Below are 26,537 nucleotides of genomic sequence, written 5' to 3'. Positions count from 1 at the left end.
TCACAGAGCGGGTCATCTGATCTACTTGATTGTTGAACTCATCTGCTGAAGCCACTTTTTGATGAGCATTTACATGAGATACAAATATATTCACATCCTTTGCCCATTTGGAGAGATCTATCCACATACTTCTTCCCCAAATGTCTTTCTCACCAATTTTCCAATCATGCTCCTTCCAAGTTCCTGACCATCCAGCCAAATCATTGGCTACAGCCCATGAATCAGTACACAATCGCCCTTCTGGTTATTCCTCCTTCCAAGCAAAATGCATGACTATGTGCATGGCCTGAAGTTCTGCCCACTGTGAAGACTTTCCTTCCCCAGTGTCCTTCAGGGTTGTTCCAGAAATTGGCTGTAATGATGCAGCTGTCTACTTCTGAGTAGTGCCTGCATAGCGTGCAGAACCATCTGTAAACCAAGCCCTAGTCTTCTCTTCCTCAGTCAACCAATCATAGGGCACACCCCATGAAGCCATGGGTGCATGCTTGAGAACAGGAGGCATCATAACAGGAGTAGGAACCATAGGCATTTGGGCAACTTCTTCACGTAGCTTGCTTGTGTCCTCTGGGCCTGCTCAGGCCTGATCACGTATATACCACTTCAGTTTGATAATGGATTGTTGCTGTGCATGTCCTACCTTATGGTTTGGGGGGTCGGATAACACCCAGCTCATAATGGGCAGCTCTGGTCGCATGGTGGCTTGCTGGCCCATTGTCAAACATTCAGTTTCCACTAAGGCCCAATAGCAGGCTAAGAGCTGTCTCTCAAAGGGAGACTAGTTGTCTGCAGATGAAGGCAAAGCCTTACTCCGAAATCCCAATGGCCTCCACTGTGATTCCCCTATGGGGGCCTGCTAGAGACTCCAAACAGCATCTTTATCCATCACTGATACCTCAAGCACCATTGGGTCTGCTGGATTTTATGGCCCAAGGGGCAGAGCAGCTTGTACAGCAACCTGAACCTGTTGAAGGGCCCTTTCCTGTTCCAGGCCCCACTCAAAGGTAGCTGCCTTCCGAGTCATTTGATATATGAGTCATAGTAACACACCCAGATGAAGAATGTGCTGCCTCCAGAATCCAAACAGGCCTACTAAGCGTTGTGCTTCTTTCTTGGTGGAGAGAGGGGCCAAGTGCAACAACTTATTCTTCACCTTAGAAGGAATGTCTCTGCATGCTCCACACCACTGAACTCCTAGAAATTTCACTGAGGTAGAAGGCCCTTGAATTTTGGTTGGATTTATTTCCCATCCTCTCATGCCCATATGCTTTACCAACAGGTCCAGACTGTGTGCTACCTCCTGTTCATTGGATACAATCAGCATAACATCATCAAAATAGTGGACCAGTGTGATATTTTGTGGAAGAGTCAGGCAATTAAGATCCCTTCAAACCAAGTTATGGCACAGTGCTGGAGAGTTAATATACCCTTGAGGCAGGACAGAAAAGGTATACTGTTGGCCTTACCAGCTAAAAGAAAATTGCTTCTGGTGGTCCTTATGAACTGGAATCGAGAAGAAAGCATTTGCCAAATCAGTAGCTGCATACCAGATACCAGGAGATGTATTAATCTCCTCAAGTAAGGAAACCACATCTGGTACAGCAGCTACAATTGGAGTCACTACTTGATTAAGTTTTTGATAATCAACTGTCATTCTCCATGACCCATCTGTCTTCTGCACAGGCCAAATAGGAGAGTTAAAGGGAGATGTGGTGGGAATCAATAGGACTAATTTCTGTCCTAGTTTGGTTCTCCATTGTTATGAAAAAATACTCTGACCAATATCAACTTGGGAGGAAAGGGTTTATTTGTCCTGGCAGAGGCAATTCCAGTGGTTTCCATTTGGCCTTTCCAACCATAATAGCCCTCACTCCACAGGTCAGGGAACCAATGTGGGGATCCTGACAATTCCTAAGTATATCTATCCCAATTATATATTCTGGTACTGGGGAAATAACCACAGGATGAGTTCGGGGACCCGATGGATCCACTGTCAGTTGGACTTCAGCCAAAACTCCATTTATCACCTGACCTCCATAAGCCCCTACTTTAACTGGAAGCCCACAATGCTTTTAAGGGTCTCCCAGAATCAGTGTCAACTCAGAACCAGTATCCAATAGGCCGTGGAAAGTCTGATTATTTCCTTTTTCCCAATGTGCAGGTACTCTAGTAAAAGGCCGCAGGTCCCTCTGGGGAAGGATGGGGGAAAGGCGAACAGCATAACTCTTTGATATTGTGACAAGGTCCTTCCTCAAGGGCACCTGGCCTTCCCTTCATTCAAGGGGTTCTGGGTCTGTAAACTGTCTCAAGTCTGGAAATTGATTGACTGAGATTCTCTATTGCTAAGTTCCAATACTGACTTCCTGTCATTTGTCCTAGAGCTTTTCTGCTTATACAGATCAAATAAAAACTTAGTAGGCTTCTTATGTATGTGGCCCCTGGAAACACCATGATTGATTAGCCAGTACCACAGGTCCATTCGAGTCATGCCATTGTAGGTATTGTTTTGCCTTTGCCGCCCATTACGATAAGTACGCTCACCTGGTCTTTGGTAATTCAATACTGCCACCTGACCCCTACTCCAAGGTCCTGTTACACCTCTTATATTTACATTTATGCAATTGAGCACAGCATCTCTAACTGTAAGATTTAGCATAAGAAAAAGAGTAAAAACAAAGCTCTTCAAACGTTCTGGTATCTCTCTCAGTACTTTCCATCTTATAACATCAGTAAAAGGCATGTCCTCTGGGCCCTCCCATTGTGGAGGATTTGATGTTGCACTGCAAATCCACTTGAGCATGCCAATTTGCTTGAGCCTTACGATCCCTTCATCAACACTAAACCAAGGTATCAGGTATCTCCAGTTCTCTGTCAGTAGGCCATCTTTTGATAAATACCTCAGTCAACCAATCAAATAAACTTTTAACACCTTTTTTAACTGCACAAGCTTCCATATTAAACCTAGAATCTCCAGTCAGGGGGCCCATGTCAATAAACTCAGCCTGATCCAATTTTATGTTCCTTCCACCATTATCCCATACCCTTAAAATCCATTCCCAGACATATTCATTAGACTTCTGCTTGAATGAATTAGCAAATTCACTAAGTTCTTTAGTGGTGTAGCGCACCTCCTCATGAACCACACTTTCTATCTCTGCTCTAGGGGCCTGCTTAGCTTTGAGTCTGGTTATAGGTCTAGAGGCAACAACTGGGCCCTGAGGGACATTAGCTTTGTCTTGCTGAATGGGATTAGCTTCCTCAATGGGATTAGTTTCCTCAGGCAAGATTGGGGAGGGTGGGTCTGCTGAAGGTGCAGTGATCACTTCATCAGGTGAAGTAAATTTCTCAGAGTCTGAGAATTCTAAATCCTCAGCCTCCTCAGGGTTCTCCCACACATCTCCATCCCATGTGTCAGGATTACAATCTTTCCCTACCAATGCCCTCACCTTTACTGCTGACACCCTTCGAGGCTGGGAATTAAATTTGCGTTGTAGGTCAGCCAAACGTGTAATAAGGGCTCCAGCTTGATTTTCTGCAGCTTTGGCTCTCTGGCTGCCGGAGAGAAGATTCTCTTCCAGAGCACACTTGGAAACTTTTAAATTGTTGATTCGAATCTGGAGCTTGTCAATTTTATTGTTAAGCTCATTGTTTATCTTCATCACTTTATCCAGAGATGCTAACCAGCCAGCATCACTATTTTTCTTATTTTCCCACAAATTGTCAAATGTTTTATGTATAGAGGCAATAAATACCTTGCTCTTCACAAGAGGTGAATTAGAAGATTCAAATGTGTTTATCTCCATAATTGTTTCAAATAGTCTACACCATGGGTTTTCAGTGCTTTCCATGCTACCTGGAGAAACTGAGTTGGAGAGCCTGCTCCAGATACCAACAAGCCCATTAAAGAAATTCATCCTTTCAATTCTGTTTCTCCTGAACCACTCCTGGTACCACAATCTGTATTAGTCAGGGTTCTCCAAAGAAACAGAACCAGTAGAATGAATATATACTTATAGAGATTTATCAGCTTAGGTGACAGAATAGAGTCCAAGTAGTTCAATAATGGCTGCACCACACTGGAGAGGCTGAGAATCCGTAGTAGCTCAGTCCACAAGGCTGGATGTCTCAGTAGTCCCAATCTGGCTCTGAAGGTCTGACAAATTCCAAAAGATCAGCTAGTCTTCAGTCTACAGCAGCAAGACGAACTCATCAGTGAGAGAGAAGGCAAACTGCAAAAAGCAAGTGCTCTCCTCTGCCGTGGCCTTTTATACAGCTGCCATCAGAAGGTAACACTCACATTTAGGGCGTGTCTTCCAGCTTAGATGATCCAAACAAGAAGATCTCTCTCATTTCAGTTAATCCCAGATCCAGTCAATTTGACACCCAGGATTAGCCATCACACTTAACTGCTCTAGCTAAGACTTCAGGTACTATATTGAACAGGAATAGAAAGAGTGGACAGTCTTGTCTTGTTCTTATTTTATTAGTTCTAAAATGTCACATTGACTCCAACACAGTGATAATGGTTGACTTCAATATGCTGCTGTCACCAATTGACAGGCCAACCAGACAAAACTAAACAGAGAAACCCTTGAGTTAAATGACACCATGAATCAAATGGACCTTACAGACATTCCACTCAAACATGAAAGAATATATGTTCTCCTCAGCAGCCCATGGAGCTTTCTCCCAAAATGACCACATAGAAGAGCATAAAGTAAGTTTCTACCAATTTAGGAAAATTGAACTATCTTGCATTCTATCTGACCACAATGGAATAAAGGTAGATATCAACAACAAAGAAAATGAGAAAATGTACACAAATTTATGGACGCCAAACAACACTAAATGAAAATTGGATCACAGACTAAATAAAGAAGGAAATAAAAATTTGGTGGTGCATGCCTATAGTCCCAGCACTTGGGAGGCAGAGACAGGGACATCTCTGTGAGTTCAAGTCCAGCCTGGTCTACATAGTGAGTTCCAGGACAGCTGGGGCTACAGGGAGACCCTGTCTCAAAAAGACCAAAAGAAAAAAAAATTTCCTAGAATTGAATGAAAATGAAAACATAACATACCAAAACTTTTTGAAACAATGAAAGCAAACCCAAGAGGAAAATTTATTGGATTAAATGCCTACCCTAGAAAAATTGGAACATCTCATATAAACAAATTATTAATATAACTGAAAGCATTGGAAAACCAAGAACAAGCCACAAAGAGTAGACAAGAATAAATAAAATAAAAAAATCAACATTCAAATGAATAAAATAGAAATGGAAAAACAATATAAAGAATCAATGAAATTATTTGTTTCTTCAAAAAAACTAAAGAGATTGATAAACCTTTAGCCAAATTAACCAGAAGAAAAAGAGAACAGATCTAAATTAACAAATTCAGAGATGAAGAGGGCAACATTACAACAGACTCAGAGAAAACTTAGATAACCATAAGGACATTCTTTAAAAGTCTACATTCCACTAAACTAGAAAAATCTAAATAAATTTCTAGATACATATAACATAAAAAATTAAATCAAAATAACAAATAATTTAAACAGACTCATAGCAACCAATGAGATAGATACAGTAATTAAAAATCTCCTAACTAAAAAGAGCCCAGGACCAGATGGATATAGCACAGAATTCTACCAAACATCTAGAGAAGAACTAATACCATTCTTTGTCAAATTATTCCATAAAGGACAAAAGTAAGGAGAACTCTACTCCCAAGTTCTTTCAATGTTACCAATTATTATTCTAGTATCAAAACCAGACAAAGACCCAGCAACAAAAAAGAACATTATAGACAACTCTTTCTGATGACCCCAGATGCAAAAATTCTCAATAAAATACAAACTGAATCCAAGAACACTTTCAAAAGATTATCCACCATGATCAAGTTGGTTTCATCCCAGAGATGCAAGGATGGTTCAACATATATGAATCAATACATGTAATTCACTGTATAAACAGACTCAAGGACAGAGGCCACATGACAATCTCATTAAATGCAGAAAATGCCTTTGACAAAATCTAACACCCATTCATGATAAAATTCATAGAGAATCTAAGGATCAGGGGAAAATATCTCAGCATAATTAGGATAATATACAACAGTCCCACAGCCAACATCATATTAAATGGAGCCTCAGTACTAAGTGGAGAAAAACTCCAAGTATTCCCATTAGAATATATTTTAGTGTTTATTTTTTATTTAAAATTTCCATATTATTAATGACTATTAGGGCTGGAGAGATGGCTCAGCAGTTAAGAGCACTGACTGCTCATCTAGTAGATTTGAGCTCAATTCCCAGCACCCACATGGCAGCTAACAACCATCTGTAACTCCAACTCCAGGGAATCTGATGCCCTTTTCTGACCTCTGTGGGCATTGTACAGCATGGGTGCAAATAATACACTCATACACATGAAATAAAAATAATAAATACAAATATTTTTAAAAGACTATTTAAAATCCATAAAATATAACATTGTATAGCCACATCTCAGTTGTTCAAACTTAGTCTCCACTGCTGTGGATTTGGGTGAATTTTTCAGAGTTTGCTGTTACAACAAGAAAATGATAAGATCATTGTGCACAAATTTTTGTTCACATTTTAATTATTTATCATGTATTACTTTTTATAAATAAAACTGCTCAGTCAATAGATGTATATATTTTGAAATTTAGTGATACATACATTAATGTAGGTTTTCATTCTTCTGCAAGTAGAGATCCGGTATCGTCAGAACCATTTGTAAGACAGTTTTCTCCAGTGAATGTTTTGATACCTTTGTCACAAACCAGGCTGCCATAGCTGTATACATTTAATCTTTGGTACTCCAATATGCTCAATTTATCTACATGTCTGTTTTTGTGTCACCACTATTATGTCTTTGTCACTATGGTTCTATCATATATTTTGAAATCAGGTACTGAGATATATCTGACAGTATTCTTTCTGCTCAGGATTGTTCGGTATCCATGGTCTTTTGTAATATGATTTTTAGGATTTCTTTTTCTAGCACTGTGAAGAATATTATTAAAATTTGATGGAGATTCTATTTAATCTGTAGGTTAGTTTTGGTAACATAGCCATTTTTTCTCACTATTCATTCTGGCAATGCAGTGCATGGAATGTTTTTTCCAGTAGCATCTTCTTCAAATTATTCCAAAGTTTTCACTGAGTAGTCTTTTCCTTCCTTGGTTGCATATCCTATTTTATTTTTATTTACTGGAGCTAATATGAATGGGAGATTTTTCCAATTTTTTTTTCTCAGCAAGTTAATGTTTGGTACATAGAAAAACTACAGATATTCATGAGTTGATTTCCTATCTTGAAAACTTACTGAAATTGTTAATATCTAAATGATTTTGAGTGAAGTGCACAGAGTCTTAAATATAGGATCATGCTGTATACAAATCAAGAAAATTTGAATTCTTCTTTTCCTATTCATTTAATTTTTTTCTCTTTTCTTACTGCTTTAGCCAAGATGTTGAAGAGTGGAGAGAGTGGGCTTATCTGTCTCACTCCTGTTATTAAAGGAAACACTCTGTTTTCTGCCATTTTACAAAAAGTTGGCTATGGATTTGAAGTATACGGCCTTTGTTATGTTGCAGGCTTTATTTCTTTCTATTTCTGCTTTGTTAGGGACTTTTGCCATGAGAGTATGTTAAACTTTGTCAAATGTCTCAATCTATCGCTATGATCATGCACGTTCTGTCTTTATGTCTGTTTATTTTGTGTATTACATTTACTGATTTGATTTGTGTGTGTTGAAACAAACTTGTATCTCCAAACTAAACCAATTTGGTTATGATATATGACCCTAAAGTGTTCTTGAATTTTTTTTGCAAGTCTTTTGTTCAGAAATTTTGCTTCTATGTTCATCAGGTATACTGGTCTGAAGCTTTCTCTTTTTGTTGTGTATTTGTCTGATGTTGGTATCAGGGTAATAATGGCTTGATAAAATAAGTTCAGTAGTGTTCTTCCATTTCTATCCTGTGGAACAATTTGGGGAGTATTGGTATTAATTCTTCCTTAAAATTCTTTTGGAATTCAGAAGTAAATCTATATGATCTCATTGCTTCTTAGTTGAAAATTAACTTTCATATCTATCACCCTGAAAAAAAATTTAAAATGGACCAAAGACCTTAATTTAAAACTAAAATTCTTGAGCTGCTAGAGAAAAACATAGGAAAATACACAGCAACCCTCATAGCAAGAGATACCAGACAGTGCAAAGGTGGCACTGAGATCTTCAGTGTAACCCAGAACAGTTGACTGGACTTAAAGTCCGCTCAGTAGGAGGGAACTCATACATGGTATGGTAGACTAGGCAGGAGAGGTTATAACTAGAGGAAAACCTGCTATTAGCATTCTAATAAATTGATATAACACCCAACTGCCTTCTAAACACCCTCATACTGATAGATTAGTACCACTCTTGTCCCTCATCAAAGAAGCTTTTTTCAGTAGATGGAGATTATTACAGAGAGTGACAACTGCTCAAAGTGCAGAGAATAAATGGCTATGGAGTGTCCACCCGAAACAAGACATCTATGACCCAAGGCTCAAACAGCTTCACAGAAGTGAGGGCAGAAGGATTGTAAGAACCGGAGAACTGAGAGGACTACAGCCAAACAGTGTCTTCTGAACATGACAGGTATGTTGCAGCCAGAACCATCAACAGCTAGGGTTGCCTGCACAGGATCTGTGGAAGATAGCAGTTGACATTTTAGCATGGATGGGTGAAGGGCTTATATGGCCACTCCTGCAGTCCAGGAGCTATAGTCATTAGACAGCTGCTTGAGGGAGGGAGAGTCAGTTTCTCCTGGAGTAAGTCACCTGGTAGGTTTCCAATGACCCAGTAGACATCCCTATACCGATGGACATACAGTCAACACTAAATAACTCAGTAGGTGATATCTTTATTTTTTAAATATAATAATAATAGAAGAGGACATGAATTTGAGAGGGGGTTGACATGCCAGGAGAGTTGTGGGGAAACTGAGAAGAGAGTATCACTAAAATACAAAGTACTTCTGTATGAAATTCTAAAAAAAGAAAAGATATAGGCAGGAACTTTCTGAATAATCATTCAATATCACAAGTAAACATAAGAATCAACAGTTGAGGCTACATTAAAGAAAAACCTTCTGCACAGGAAAGGAAGCTATCAGCAGAGTGACCAGACAGTAGCCTACATAACGAGAGTTTCTTTGTCAGCTTTACTTCAGATAGGTAGCTATGTCTAGAATAAAGGACTCAGAATTTAATACCCCTTCCAACTTTCCTAGCAAAAAACTCCCAACAAACTTCCTAATCACTAAATGAACCAATATAATGAACAAACAGTCTTCTAAAGAAAAAACACAAATGACTAACAGATATTTTTTTTAACATGTTCAATATTCTTGGCCACAGGAAAATGCACATAAAAACTATGTGGGTAGTTCACTCCAGTCCGTACACTTATCTTCACAAAAACAAATAACAGCAAATGTTGGTGAGAATGTGGGAGAAATGGAACTCTAATTCACTATTGGTGAGACTGTAAAATGGGCAGTCACTATGGAAACCAACAAGGATGCTGCTCAAAACTCTTATCAATAGAGCTGACATATGACCAGCTGTACCACTCTGGGACATGTCCTCAACTTACTTTACAACCTACCACAAAGATGCTTGTGCATTCATGTCTCATGGTATTCTATTTAAAATAGCAAAGAAATAGACTCATCCTACATATCCATCAACTAACTGATAAATGAATAATGAAATCTGGTATAATATAATTTTTTCATCCATAAATAAAATAAAATTATGAAATTTGCAGGGAAAATGGGTGGATTCAGAAATTATTATGTTAAGTGAGATAAACCAGGCTCAGAAAAGCAAATAGTACATATCCTCTCATGTGGATTTTAATTATTATATATGTATGTTTATGTGAATATGAGTTTGAGTATGGGTCATGAAACTGGAAAGTAGAGCACGAGGAAAGGGGAAAGAGTTTTTATGAAAGGGGAGAGGTGGAAACAGATACACGAGAATGGAAGTAGAATGGGGCACTGGGGGCACAGAACATGGGGCAGAAAGAGGGACAAGGGAAGGAGATGAACCCAAACCAAGTGCCCTGGTTCGTTTTAATTGTCAGCTCGACGCAGCCAAGGGTCATTTTAGAAGAGGAACATCAGATGAAGAATTCCTCCATCAGGTTGACCTGTGGGAAAATCTGTGGGGGATTGTCTTGACTGATAATAGATGCAGGAGGGCCCAGCCCACTATGGGTGGTGCCATTCCTAGGCAAATAGTCCTGTATTGTATAAGAAAGCCAGCTGAGGGAGCCAGAAACCAGTACTTCTTCATGGTTTCTGATTCAATTCTTTCTACCCTGACTTCCTTCAATGTTGGATTGTGGCCTGCAGTGTAAGCCTTTCCTTCTCTGGTTGCTTTTGGTCAGAATGGTTTATCACAGCAACAGAATGAAGCTAGGATGGAGTACGTGTGGATATAGTACCACGAAACTTTTTACTGTATATGCTAATTAAAAATAAAAGGTGAGCTTCAGAAATATAGTGTGAAGGTACTGTTTCACCAGGAGGCTATGAAAAAATGGTTTTTATACCTTTGCCTACAAAGGGAAATAGAATAATAAATCTCTCACTAATTTATTATCATGCTCAGACTAAATGTTTTTGCTGACCTGTGAGTTAACTTTTTCTTATTTTCACTGAATATCTTTATCTTTCACACATCATCTGTGCTGTTTCCTACTGATATCTGTGTGTTATTTGTACTAATTTACAATTTCTTTATTCACTTCGTGATGGCCCTTTATATGAAATTATTTTAATCCCACATATTATTTATGTTTCTATAATTCTCTCACAGAAAATGCTTTGACTCTGATATTTAATAAAAAAACAACTGTGTGTTGTGTTGTTACCAAAATTGTTACTTGTATGGCAAATATCAGATAGCAGAATGAAGTTTTCGTTTCTTATGTTTACTGTCACTAGCTAAGATCCACCTTAAATTTTGAGAAAGTGTTAAAGATGAGTAAACATTTACTTAGAACTAAAAAACTGATCAAAACTAGTCTTTTTGATTTTGTATGCCAAATATTTTACAGAAAACAGAGAAGAAATAGGGTATGCCCTTCAGTTTTATCTTAAATTAGTCACTTTACCCAAAGTTCAAAAGAAAATTTCAGGAGGTTTTGATCCAGTATAAACAAATGTTGTGGTTGTGACTTATTTGTTAATCATTTAAGTATATGGTTTACTTTTTCAGAGACTCCGCGTTTGCCAAAACACTGGAACTTTATAATCTTCAAACTCAAGAAATAGTTTCTGAGAAAACATAAGAATTTTTTATTTTGGGAGGAATTAAATTTGGTTGTATAAGCTATTAAAACTACATTCTAAACTAGACAGCATTTAATATTCTGCTAAAAAGAAAAAATGAAATATATGATAGAATTATGCTGGTATCCTTAACATCTATTATGAAATTCCTTCAATTGAATTCTTGACAATGAACCAGGACAGGTATTGAGTAATTATTGAATAGTCAAATATTCTATCATGATGGAAAAAAGGTTATTTTATTCTTTTATTATTTCATGATGTGGCCACATAGAATCACCCACCAAAGGTAATTTGATCTTTCATCCACACTAGTGTAAGACCATCTCAATTACTCTTGATACTTGTGCTTTTAAATAGTAAAAGTAGATGGTTCTATAGTTTAAATGGTAGAAATTTTAAGAATAGTTATAATTAGACTTAGTAGGTTGCTGAACCTGTAAATTAAATCTCTCAAACTTATTAATTTGTTTGGGTAATACTAGTATTACCCTAGCTCATTATCAATATATCATAGGTCTCTTGTTTTCATCATAAGTTCTCTTACAATAGTATAAAATAAAGTCAATTATAAAACTAGAGCTCAATAAAAGTTTTGGCCAAAAGATTAGGTCTTTCAAAGTACTTCTAAAATTACAAAGTTACATTTTCTAAATATTGTCACTCATCACTCAATGAACTCAATTCTCCCTTTGCTTATTAAGAGATTACATTATCTTCCAATATATAGGCTTCATCTTCAGTAATGAAATTTGCTTAAAGCTTCAGTATTGAAATTCAGATGCTCGAGGACCACATTTTACTTAATTGCTTTCCAAGAATTTTGAAAAATATGACCAAACTTGTGAGGAATCATTTGCATAATATTTAGTATTTGTTAGGTTAACTAAACACATTTACAAGCAAGTTGTTCAAAGATTTGAATAATTGTATAATCTAATTAATCATGGACAGTAAATGAACCATGTTTTTCATGCTAATGTTATTTTGTAAAATTATTTAAATATTAGCTTACTAAAATTTGTAATTCACTTTTAGAAGCATATATATACATATGTTTATATACATGTGTATCTATTGAGGTATAAAATGACCATAAAATTTTATAGTTACAGACTTTATTTTCTATTCATAGCTTTCCATGGTTTTATTAAGAGCCTCTGAATTCACTTTGCTGTGAAATGAAACATCTCAAATATTTCCATTTCAAACATCACCATTTCATAGATTTTTAATTCAATTAAAATATTATTTTTAACTATGATGCTGTAATCCATTAAAATCTGTGTTCATTTGAACAAAATAAATAATCATATGTTAAGTTCATTTGCCTCAGCCTTTATTTTTCTCCACAATTTTCACTAATACAGCTACAAGCACTAAGGGCCATATGGAACTGGATTGTTAGACCTCTTTGGACTATAAGTTCACTTTGTTTTATCATGAGTCTATATGTGTTCTCATTGTAAGGGAGGTATTGGCTACCTTAAGCCTAAATTTCAAAGGTCAGTGCTGGTCTTCTTTACAATTGATGACCACGTACAGTGAAAATTCCATTCCCAAAGTTGGTCTTACACAATACTTGACAAGATCATGCAGAATGTAAAATAAAGACTTTCTAAATCCATCCTAGCTTATTTTCACCAACTTTTTATTAAAAGTTAAACTAATAAGGGAAAGCTGCTAAACTGGGCTGTCAGATCACCAGTTAGAGAAATGTATTCCTCATAGAAACCATAATATATGATAATAATTGTGTTTCCTTCTGCAAAACTATGTTGTTCTTCCCTTTTGGATTACCTATGTATATTTCTTTTATTTGCTCACATGTAGTCAAATTACAGAAAATAGAATTATGTTATGCAGTATATGAGACATTTAAGATTATCCAATTTTTAAAAAAATCAACAACAGCAACATCTTAGCATCCCTTTTAAAATATCTCTATTGTCAATTCAAGTTGTCAGGAAGAAATATTTTCAAGGATGAGAGAATTCATGTTTATTATGTGATTTTAGCTTCATATTACAAATAACCATGCTTAGTATTTTAAGACCAAATATAATTAAATTAACGTGGCTTCTCCCCCCCCCAATAGTCATATTTGTTTTTCCTACATGTTATTTTTGGTCATATACTATGTACACCATGTCATTGCAAAATATGACACTTAAGACTTTTACCTAGTGTTTAAATGGCAGGTAATTTCTTTTTTTGCTAACTGCTTATTTTCAGTTTGAAAAGATATTCAAACCAGACATAGAATGATCACCTTATCATCCCATCTCTCATTTAGACTCACATTACAAAATCTTATGTGGCTACTTGGAAAGAAACACCCGAATGAGCTGTTGATAAGGCTTATGGATCCTGTCACATATTGTTCTCACTGAAATAATTTACTGCCTCCTAACAAAACAGTAATAGACTATGAAGGAAATGTGGGGCACACAGCATAACACTGCCTGTGCTGGCAAATACAAAAATACAGCAAAACAGGTAGAATTTATAAACACATTATATTTATGTACTTATCATAGCACAGCAATATTCTAGCAATTAACATGTAGAAGTGAATCAAATATAATCTTCAGAGCAGAATTAATGCCTAGGAGCATGAGCAATATTGCACACAGCATGTGGTTGGTAAACCAATACAAAATGATACATGATACAGCTGGTGCTGCAAAACTTGGGTGTACAGATATAATACTGGTCATTTTGCTGGATGTGAAAATGATTAGTTTATTCTTCTGAGGCCAGTTTTTCTTAGCTGATATGGTTGGCTAGGCAGGCTCCTGCTTTGTTTTCAAACCTCAGCAACTCAAATCTCATGCTTGATGGAAACGTATGACCTTTACTTATTAAGGCATGTTGCTCTTCCTATAAGGTGCAAGCTCTCTATCTCAATTACTATTACTCCTATAGTTGAAGGTGTTAGCTTTCACCTAGATTGTTGCAACTTTTTTCTAAATGATTGAATTATTTCAACGAATTTCTAAACTACAAGAGTAATTTATTTAAAACACAAATCCAGCTATAGTTAAGCCCTAATTAAGACTCCTCAAGAACATTTATTTATTGGATGTGCGTGCACATGCCACAGTGTGTGTAAGGAGGCTGGAGCAAACCTTATGAGAGCCAGGTCTCTCCTTCCACTATATGAGTCCTGGGAGTCAAATTCAGATTGTTAGGGCTCTCTGTCAGAAAGTACCTTAACATGCTAAAACATTTCATCAGGCCTGGACTGGAAAGCTCAAATGTCTTATACTTAGTTGTACAAACTTATCATATGACCCAAGAATTCTATCCCCAAGGATCTATCCAATAGAAATCAAAATATATGCAGGTGAAGACGTTTATGTGCATGTTTGTTGCACCATTGTTGATAAAAATAAAAAATAGAAGTTCTCAAAATGCTCATCAACTGGGGAGTAGAGGCGTGTGACATGACATTCATATCAAGAATACCATTTGACAAAATGAGAAACAGACACGTGCAGTGTGGTAAACCCAAAAGCCTTTTGACAAATAAAAGAAACCAGATGCAAATGGCCACATAATATATGGTTCCCTTAGGTGAGATGATAAGAAATGGAAAATGCATAGAAATCTATAGAAAGAGGAAGTAGGTGATGGTTTACCTGGGTTTGGAGTTGGGGGGTGAGGAGTGCTGGCACCGAATATGAGTAATATTGCAGCACTATGTTAAAAATGGACTATGCTGATGACTTCACGCTCATATTCCAGTATCCTTCAAGACCCAACCCCTTTACCAAGCATGCTTCTGTTTCAAAACTTTATTTGTTTTTATTTTATATGTATGAGTGTTTTGTATGAGTGTATGCAAGTGCACTGTGTACTTGCAAATGCCTGTGCAGGCCAGAAGAGGGCATTGGATCCTGGGAACTACAGTTAAGGTCAGTCAGTTGTTAGCGACCAGCTAGTTACTGGGAATAGAACCTGGGTTGTCTGCAAGAGAAGCCAGTGTTCTTTACAACTGAGTTAACTCTTCAGCCCCTTAAGCATGTTTCTTACTCACCCTTTAAGTCTCCATTTTTGCTCTATGTACAAAGAAATATATGTCAGTCTGTATTTTATCCATCCCATTCTCGATTCTTCATTTTGACTTAATTTATCATTAATAATCAATGAATTGTAAACGAAGCAAATATGTTTTAAGATATGTGAATCATACCTCAATAGGGCTATCTAAATAATGAACAAGAAAATTAGGAACAGGAAACTCTTCAGGACTCCTGACCACAGCAACCAGCCTCGAGCTCCATTGTGTTCATGGGATGATCATACACTGACCTCTTGCCTCCCCCTCCATGCAGATTATTTGACCATTGTATCAGTGAGTAAACTCCTGTAGTATCTCTGGTCGCTCTTTGTACATTCTAAACTCTTCCTTGATTCTTTGCTTTCGCTCATTCACTTATTTAAATATCTCAGACACAACTTGTTTAACAAGCACAACTCTTAAAAATATTTTGTTATTTTTATTTTATGTGTATGCATGTTTTACCTGCATGTATGTAGTTGCACCATGTGAGTGCAATGCCCTGCAGAGACTAGAAGAGGATGTCAGATTCCCTGGAACAGGAGTTATGGATGGTTGCTAACCACCATGTGGGTGGTGGGACTTGAGTCTGGGTCCTCTGGAAGAAAGCAAGCATTCTTAACCATGGAGTCATCTTTCCAGCTCCAGAAGTACAATTCTTATTCACCCTTTGAGCCTCAGCTCGTGGCCCATCTTGGGAAAAAAATGCATCTTGGTCTTTATGGTCTACCTTACAACTGTGATTCCTTATTTTGACTGAATTTGTTATTATTGTTAATTTTAGTGTCTTTAGAACCTGACCTAGCGCGAGGTACAGACTATGTTAAAAATTCTCATGGAATAATTAATTGATCTGTGAACTGGCAGCTAGACATTCAGGATATGTGTGGCATTCTTATCTAATTTCATATTAACTGTCTCCTCAATCTTATTTTTTATCAGCTAAATTTCAGGAAGAATGATAAAATGACATCTATACAAGATCACAGGATAAAATATTTCATTTATGAATTCACATCAGTTCATGTTTTCCAGAATGCGAAACGGCAGTCCTCTAACCAAATCCATCACTTGCAGGTAGATGGATCAAGTGTGTGGTGCTTTGACTGGTGGCTCTTGCAAAGATGATGGATCACACTGACTCACAGGTTGTCATTGTCTGACATGATTTACAGTTCACAATAGAGACCACAAGGGATGATGGACGACCACTTGGGGACCACCTGTTATGAGTGAGGAATGCAGTATCATTTTCTGCTGTTAGGGAATCACATAATCAGGATGATTTGGAAGCTAGTCAGCAGACAGGAGGTAAATAAATATTGCAGGCAAAATAAACACCAACAGTGATGCTTTTTTAGAAATGGAAGTTCAGATAAAGTTTGTATTTTCACTTACTATTATTAGAACTATGAAGGGATTGTAGTATTACTAAATCCTTTCTTGAAATGAAGCCACACAAATTAATGGTATTTCCTAGGTCAGTAAGATATATTCAGTGTACAGTGTAAGTGATTTGTTTCAAACCGCTAAGGATTATGAGTGAAAGCAAAATATGTAACCAATGTTGTAAATGCAAACTGTGAATGGAAACATGTATTCATAACCACACAAGAAATATAAGAAGGAGAATTTAGAAAGCTGTAGAAGGATCATATGTAGTCTTAAGCACTTTTCATATTGGGATTGGAGAGATGACTCATCAATTAAGAATACTTACTGTTCTTCCAGGAGACCCAGCTTCAATTCCCAGCACCCACAAGGTGGCTAACAACTGTGTGTAACTCCAGTTCCAGGGAATCCAACATCCTCTTCTGGCCTCTGTGGGTATTGCATGACACAGGTGCGCTTACACACATGTAAACAACACACTCATACACATAAAATAAAAAAATAAATAAAATAGTAAAGGCCAAAAATGTCAAAAGAATTTTGGAGCTCTTATCTAATCCCTAAAAGATTTTAAGTAACCTCATCAGAGGAGGGGAGAGAAAGAAAGAAAGAAAGAAAGAAAGAAAGAAAGAGAGAAAGAAAAAGAAAGAAAGAAAAAGAGAAAGAAAGAAAGAAAGAGAGTACACAAAGTTGTCAGAAAAAAATGATGGTGGATATGGCAGTGTTGGAGAGGAGGGAGTGGGCATGGATTTTATCAAAACACCTTATATGCATGTATGAAATTCTCGAAGTTTTTTTTAAAAAAGAAATCATCATGTGAACGTGCATGTTGTCAAACAGAACAATCTTTCTCAAGTTTATGAAAAGGAAAATGAGATCTTAAAAGTTCTGGAGTTTGCTAAAAATGCAGAATCTGCTTGTACAGGAACTGGAATTTCTATTATTTGTAGCATAGACGTTCCATATTTTTCTTTGGCTTTAATTTTAAACATTTATTAAATAACAAGAATTAACTGAAGACTTTGAAAGCAACTTAAAACACAAAACACAAAATGAAACAGAAGTGAAAATGTGGAGAGCAGTCACAGAGATGGAGAATTGTCATAGAGATGGAGATGGAAAGATATCACAGAAATGAAGAACTCTCATAGAGATGGAGATGAAGCAATATCATGGAGATGAAGAACTATCACAGAGATGGAGAGCTGTCATAGAGATGGAGAGATGTCATACAGGTGGAGATGGAGAAACATCACAGAGATGGAAAGCTATCAAGGAGATGGAAAGCTGAAACAGAAGTGGTCATGGAGAGCTGTTGTAGAGATGGAGAGCTGTCATGGAGATTGAGAGTTGTCATAGAGATGGAGAGTTGTCATAGAGATGGAGAGCTGTAGTAGAGATGGAGAGCTGTAGTAGAGATGGAGAATAGTCATGGAAATGGAGAGCTGTCATAGAGATGGGGAGCTGTCATAGAGATGGAGAGATGTTGTGGAAATGGAGAGCTGTCATAGAGATGGAGAACTGTCATGGACATGGAGAGCTGTCTCAGGGATGCTAAATACACATCAAATTCAAATGTTCAAAAGAATAGGTGGTGTGTATCCCATGTTCACACAGAGCAGGTTAAATCATCCAAAGGTAAGCTATATTTTCTGAACTGTCAAGCTGGTAACCTCCTTAAAACACCAAATGGCAGTTGCTTTGCAGGATGTTGCCTTGTTTTCTAAAGTAGAACGATAGGGATGATAGAGGCAAGAAAATTGTTTACTTACTGTCTTTGGGGGAAAAAAAAAGATTACAAACAAAACCAAAAATCAGTCTAGCCATGTGGAAGGGAAAATGTTACTGGAAATCAATTTTTCAGTTGATTCGTTGATTCGCAAAAGTGACATAAACTCAAAATCACTACAGGAAACCTGATGACATACATTAGTGTATGATACGGGAAATTATATTTACCCAGGAAAGAAGCAAAATCACAGGACAGTCTTTTATTGACATAAGCTCAATATAATGAATTTGAATGTAATCTGCCTGTCTAACTTATTCCACTGATGCCATTTGTAATATTATCTACTAATGTATCATTTTTCAAGGATTGAGCAATCAACTGATCTACCTTATTTCCTTGAAATTATGTGTCTGTGTGTGCATATGTGTGTGTTCACATGCATATACCTACATGCACATAGACTTCAAATATGTATTTTACTCAGGTCAACTTTTCTAGTTTTATTTCTGTTGTTGTGATAAAATACCCTGACTGCAAGCAACGTGGGGAGGAAAGGATTAAGTTGCCTTGCATTTCCAGGATACAGACCTTCATTTCAGGGAATCAAAGCAGGAACTCAAGTAACTAGGATATGTCACAGCCACAGACAAGAGCAAAGAGAAACAAATGCACTAGTGCTTCTTGCCTGCTCTTCCAGGTAGTTTCACCCACACACTTCAGGGCCCAGCCTAGGGAATGATGCTACCCACAGTGAACTGGGTGGATTAGCAGTCTCGAAATGGCAGCCCTATGGACATGCCCACAGGTCAACTTGATCTAGACAGTTCTTCAGTTGATATTCTTTTCTCAAGTGACACTAGGTAGTGGCACATTGACATCTTAAAACCAACCAGCACGTAAAGTATGCATTAAAGGACAATGTACATATAGATCAATCACGGCAACAGAAGTAAAACTCGAAAAGTTGACCTGGATAAAATACACATTTGAAGTATATTCTTATGTAGTATATGCATGTATACACACACACACACACACACACACACACACACATACACGCACGCACACACACACATACACAGGCGAAAAGCAATTGCAAGAAAATATAAAAGTAAAGAACATGTTTCCAAATTAAAATAGCAAAGGATACATGTAAAGAGATATAGACCATACAACAAAATAAACAAATGAATGGCATTATGTGACTGAAAAAATTCAAATGCTGTATATGATATTCGTCTAGATTAAATGAGGGCTAGAAATAAAATATACGCAAAGAAATTCAAGGTACAAACTAGTAATGCTCATTATAATAAAATTAGAGAAGGTCCAACTTAAAGAAAAATGCATTCAGCTAGCAAATGAAAGAAAATAGTAAAATGATTTAAAACTAAAATTAAATCAAATATGGACTTTCATTAACTGAATAACATAGCACTAAAATTCAAAATGCCAACTTTCATCAAATCTTGACAGACTTATTAGACAAAGCCTAACTAATAGAGAAAAACAAGGTAAAATAATTATTTTCTATAATCACCACTATTTATACTTATAATTAGAATACTTTTTTCTTTTGCTATTGAAAATTATAGACTATGTTTTATAGCAAAAAGAAAACCCTTAATAAATTCTACCAGGTAGATTTTATGCATGCCGCATTCTCAAACCATTGTAAGATAAAATAAAAATAATACCAATTATAAAGCACTAATACTAAACCACACAGAAATTAAATACGCACATATAATAACATTTGACAGAAAAATAAAGTTATGTTGTAAAATAAGTAGGAACATACCATAAAACTTCATAACCACCAGATATTTAAGATATGTATAATTTTAGTGCCAAAAATAAAATGTATTGAACAAAACATTCATGTTACTAAAGCAGTAAATAAATTATTTAAAAGTTCAGTGTCATGAATGGTATAAAGTTGAGTAAAAGCATTAAATAAAGCTGAAAGAATAAATAAATGAGGATATATTTTAGGGCTACATCTAGAAGTACAATAAATAGCATTTACTATAGTAATAAAGTAAGGCCCCAAATAAGGAACTATCTCTTCTAGATGAAAAACTCAAATTATAAAAATACTTATCCATTATGTATGCTAACTATGGAAAAGAAAATCCAGACATTCAGAATCCAAACTGAAAATTGATACATAATCACAAATGCAGAGCTGTACCTTTCTAAATATTTGCAATCATTTTGAAAAACTAAATGAAATATATGTTCTGGGGAAAGATAACATCAAATCTGATGTCGAAAGATTTAAAAATTACTTAATGTAATTTAAAAACTTCATTACATAAAGAGTTATAAAAGTACAACTCACTAAAGTAACACCAGCCCACACAGCCTCCAAGATAAACTTTGCAGAATCATTGGAGGCAGAGGAAAGCTATGAGAGGAGAAAGAGAAGGGGGAGGGAAGGAGGAAGGGGAGAAGGAGGGAGGAAAGAAGAGCGAGAGGGAGGGAGGGAGGGAGGGAAGGAGAGAAAGAGAGAGGCAGAGAGAGAATATTATTCCTTTGTGAAGCAACCATGACTGTGATCTAAGAATACACACACACACACACACAGACACAGACACACACACACACACACAGACACAGACACACACACACACACACAGACACAGACACACACACACACACACACACACACTAACTCACACACGCATTCCAAATAGCAAAGAGAAATGTTACCAAATCCAAATATTATAGTATCAAAAGCATTTTAGAAAAAAAAATAATCATAATGAAGAAATAATTCCCTTGTAATGCAAGATTCATTCAATAATGTAAAATCTTTAAATTTAATTTGGGATAATAAAGGAAAAAGCGATTACATGTATAGGTTCTGAAAAGCATATGAAATAAAACTCCCTTTCTGCTAAAAATTGATTTTTAAAAACCATAATAAAATGTTAATAGATACATGGAATTTTCTTCAGTACACACACACACACACACACACACACACACACACAGAGGCACACAAACACACGCGCACACACATTCACTTTAGCATCCATTTAACAGGTGAAACATGACAAACACTAAATTCAAGACAGACATGAAAGCCAGAACCACAAAAGAGCAGAGTAATAAATGCAAATAAAAAACACGGGGTCATACCAACTGTGCAACAAAAATATTTAACAAAAGCCCACATCCATTCATTGTCAAAACTTTCAACAAGTTCAGAATCTTAACTTTGAGGAAGAACACAGAGCCCTACAGTTAATATAATGACTTGTGGTCAGAGGCTGCATGGCGTTCCCTGAAGATTAAGATATGGACATCTGTTCCTGTTTTCCCACTTTCTTCTAACATATTCTGTGTGTTCAAACGAGTAGCACAAGACAAAGCTAATTAAAAACGTAAAGAAAGAGAAAAGCAACACCATCCTTACAGGTGACAGTCAATGCCGAGCAGTCACGAAGATTATAGATAAAATAAACAGAAACTCCTGTGGAAAGTGAGTTTGGCAAGGTCTCAGGATAAAAGATCATCACAAAAAACTGAGTCTCATCTCTTTATGCCTGCAATGAACATCAGGAGACCAACAGCAGATGTACACTACCATAATAGTTACAATCATCCCGAGGTAAGTGAAATGCATTAGCATAAACTAAGAAAATATTAACAGACCAATCTGGAAATATAAGATGAAATAAAACCCTTCCTTTCCAAATTGTCTTGGTCATGGTGTTTTATCACAGCAACAAGGACACAAACTAGACACATACACAGCAGAGGTGCTGAGTAGCAAAGCCAAGAATGTGTCCCTATGCCCAAGTAATCTTGAGAAGAGTTTCAAAAGACAATAGAGGAAGAATGGACTTCAACGGAACAACTAGGGTTCCATAGGTAAAAATTAAAGTTAACGCCTAGTTTGAATATAAAATGTACTCTGAGTACAAAATGGACTAAAAAGGAATCACATAAGCAAATGTAAAGTGTAAAGCCAGTTAGAATTTTAGAAAAGATCATTGAAGAAAATTTTCAGAACTTTAGGTTTGTCAATGAGTTCTTTAGATTGACGCCAAAACATGTTGTATAAAAGGAAAACCTGGAAAGTTACATTGTCAAAAGTTCAATTACTTTGCTCTGTGAAAGGTCTCCGTCTTCATTATTTTGTAGTTCTCACTGTAGACAACTTTTGTCTCTTTTCCTCCTTTGTTAGGGTTATTCTTAAGTTGTTTTTTCTCTTGGGGCTTTCATCAATGGGGTTGTTTCCTGAATTCTTTCTTAGTATGTTAGATTTTTAAAAAAAATTTAAGTTATTTGTTATTTTTGTTTTGTGCATATCTGCGTATTGCCTGCATGTAGGTAAGTGCACACATGTCATGCAATGCCCGTGGAGATCAGAAGAGGCTGTCGGATCTCCTGGAACTGGAGTTATGGACAGTTGTTAGCCACCATGTGGGTGCTGGGAACTTAGAGGAGAAAGGGCCGATTTTTTCCTCACAGTTCTGAGTTAGAGTCTATCATGGCAGCGAAGTCCCAATGGTAGGAGCTAGAAGCAGCTAGTCACATCACATCCACAGATCAGAGCATAGGGAAATGGATGCATGCTTAGTGCTCAGCTATCTGTCCCAACTCTTAGACAGTCCAGCACCCAAACACAGAGAATGGTGTTACCCACTTTTAGGCTTTCCACATCAATTAATGCATCAAGATAATTTCCCACAGACATGCCCACAGGCCAACCTGATCTAAAAAATCCCTTGCTGATACACTCTTTCCAAGTGTTTCTAGTTTGTATCAAGGTGATAATTAAACTAAACATCACAGCATTAAAAAAACCTACTGATATTTATATGATGATTTTGAATATTACAAATTTGCTGAAAGTATTTGTCAGATTTAAGAGTTTTGTTGTTGAGTCCTTAGACTTGGTTAAGTACAGGAGCATGTTGCTTGTAAAAATTTGTGATATGACTTCTTTTTCTGTATCCCTCTTATTTCTTTCTCTTGTTAATTACTCTGCTCAATAATTAAATTATTAATTGACAATTAAGAGTGAATACATGGATGCCCTCTTCCTCATTCCCCATTTTAGAGGGAATGGTTTCAGATTTCCCTGAATTATGATTTCAGCATAATTTTGACTATAGGATTTGCATGTAGAGTCTTCATTATAATTCTTACGATACTCACAGAAGCCAAATTGAGGGATAGGGTAGCTGCGCATAAGTGGGTGAATTGATAGTTCTTATTCTGTCATGAAGGATGAGATTATGTCATTTGTAGAAAAATGAATGTGTGTTAGTTACTGTTCTGTTGCTGTGATAAAACACCAGGAGCCAAACAACATATAAAAGGAAGAGTTTATTGGACTTATGACTTCAGAGGAATAAGAATCCATCATGGCTGAGGAGGCATGACAAGAGGCAGCAAGAATAGAAAGCTGAGTGCTCACATCTTCAAGCAGGCATAGGAAGCTGAAAGACACGACGGACACGGGGCATGACTATCTTCTTTCAAAGCTTGTCCCCAGGGACATTCTTGCTCTAGCATTGCCACACTTCCTAAAGGTTTTGTGACCTTCCCAAAGCAACACCACCAACTGACCAAGTGTTCAAATACTTGATCTACGGGGGACACCTCATTCAAACCAACACAGGATGAAAGTGAAAATTGTCATGTTAAGTGAAATGAGCCAGTCTTAGAAAACTAAATCTCACATGTGTTCTGTCATATGCAGAATCTGGATTTTAAAAATAAATTCAAGGGCCTGAAGGGATGGCCCAGCAGGGAATAACATATGCATAGCTCTTGCACAGGATGCTAGTCCAGGTACCAGCGTCCATGATGGGCCACTCACAACTGCCAGAAACTCAAGCTTCAGGAGAATGCCTTTTTCTGGCCTCTGTGAGTACCTGGTCTCATGGGAACATAACCACACACAAACATACACACGTACACTTAAATGACAATAAATCTTAAAAAATAAAAAGAAATTTAATAAAATTGAGATAAGATTACTTGAGAAGAGGAATGAGGACAACAGGAAGGGATGTAGGACAAAAAACGGAGGACAAAATGGTGGTGCTGGTGATGAGTGTGATTGCAGTGCACTGAATAAGGGATCGAAGATGCGATAACAAGGCCAAATATTTTGTGTTTTAATAGTCACTAATAAAAACTCATGTTGACTATTTTAAATATACACAATTTTTCTTGTCAATTATATCTTGGTAAATCTGAATAAACTGCAAACCAGATCTTGAACAAAAGATGGGAACCCAGTGTACCTAACACTCTTAAACACAATAGTAAATAAAACAAATTTGAAAATGGTAAAAAATGAGAGAGGAAGAGAATTTCTAGAAGAAATAGGATATGAAAAGCTGGTCAGTACAGTCTTGAGAGATGAAAAGCACAGTTCAGTGTGATTACCCATCAGAATGGTTAACAGTGACTGATGGTGCCAAACATTATTGGCTGGTCCACACTGCAGATGGAAAGTTAAAGGACAGAGATACATTGGGAAATTATACCAGCTATTTGTTACAAAATCTAATGTATGCCTTTCCTATTACAAGTCGTTTATGCCAGGGAAATAGATTCTTATGCCCATGTAAACATTTGGACACAATTCCTCTCTTCAACTTTATTTTAGTAGTTTATTATAATTACAACCTGAAAATAACCCAGTGACTGAGTGGATATACTGTTCAATATTCATACCTGGAACATTACTCAACAGTACAAAGACATGAAGTCCTGACACAGTGTCTTGAAATGATTGCCAAAGAATTGTTTTCAGACATGTAAAAGATTCAACATGCTATGGCTTCATTTGGTAAGCACTTAAAATGACAAACTATAGAGATGGAGACCAAAAAACTGATTTTCAAAGATTGGGAATAAACCATGGGAGAGTGACCGTGATTATAAAATAGTCTCAGTGGTGTTCCTGTATTGAAGCTGTTCTGCAGCTCAGTTGAGTTGGGGTTCCCAGAGTCTGCACATGTGACCAGCACACACAATGAAAGAATGAAAAGCTGGTCACATCTGAATAAGATGGATAAGTTGTAGCAATGTTCAATTATTGGTGTTGAAATGTTGCAGTAATGTAAAATATTACCATTGATGGAAACTGGATGAAAGGTAAATGAATTATCTGTATGTTGTTTCTTAAAGTTGCATGTGAATGTGCACAAATCTCAAAAATTAGTTTCTTTCTGAAATGTCAACATAATTCTAAAAGTCCATAAAATACATTAAAAGAATAACATACTGATAATATGCAAAGGTATATGAAAATGGACTCATCACTTCTAAATCATTAGTTTAAGAGATGCACAAATAGTATGGTCCTATAGTTCACAGAAAGGCAAGCAAGAAGGACTATATGAAAATCCACTCAGTGCATTCACAGTGAGACCAAAGCAATCAGACTACAATTAAACAGCATTACAGGTCTCATATTTGCAAGGATCAAAGGATGGATGCAAAGCAGCATTAGCAGAGGTGTGAGCACAGAAAATCTTTTGTGTGCTGGTAGGAATCATTTGGAAGGCTGATGATACTATCTATCAAACTTAAAAATGCGCTTGTTGGGAGTCCCTTTGGCTACTCTGGCCAGCAACTCAAAAGAAGGTATCTCCTATCTGGCATTGTTGCTTTTTATGTAACCCAGGATGGAACTGGGAAAATGAACAGCAGACCCCAATCTTATCTGAAAGAATATTGACAACTGATTGATGCTAGATGAGGAAGAGCTGACCCTCCTAAAACAAAGACCTCTAGATAGGCTGACTAGATTCACCAGAAGGGCAAGTAGTGGGGAATGGCTGGGGGTGCTGACAACACAGTGGACAGTAGCAGGGATATCAGAGTATAAGGGCTCTAGTGGGGGGAGGGAGGCTATGGGAGGGTGCCATCTGGGAAGTGGGTGTATAGTTGAATAAGATGGTTTGAGATGTTCTGTGTGATATGCACACACACAAA

This window comes from Nannospalax galili, unplaced genomic scaffold (assembly GCF_000622305.1).
Source record: "Nannospalax galili isolate Female #2095 unplaced genomic scaffold, S.galili_v1.0 scaffold9, whole genome shotgun sequence".
Lineage (NCBI taxonomy): Eukaryota > Metazoa > Chordata > Mammalia > Rodentia > Spalacidae > Nannospalax > Nannospalax galili.
This window is presented reverse-complemented; position numbering follows the sequence as displayed.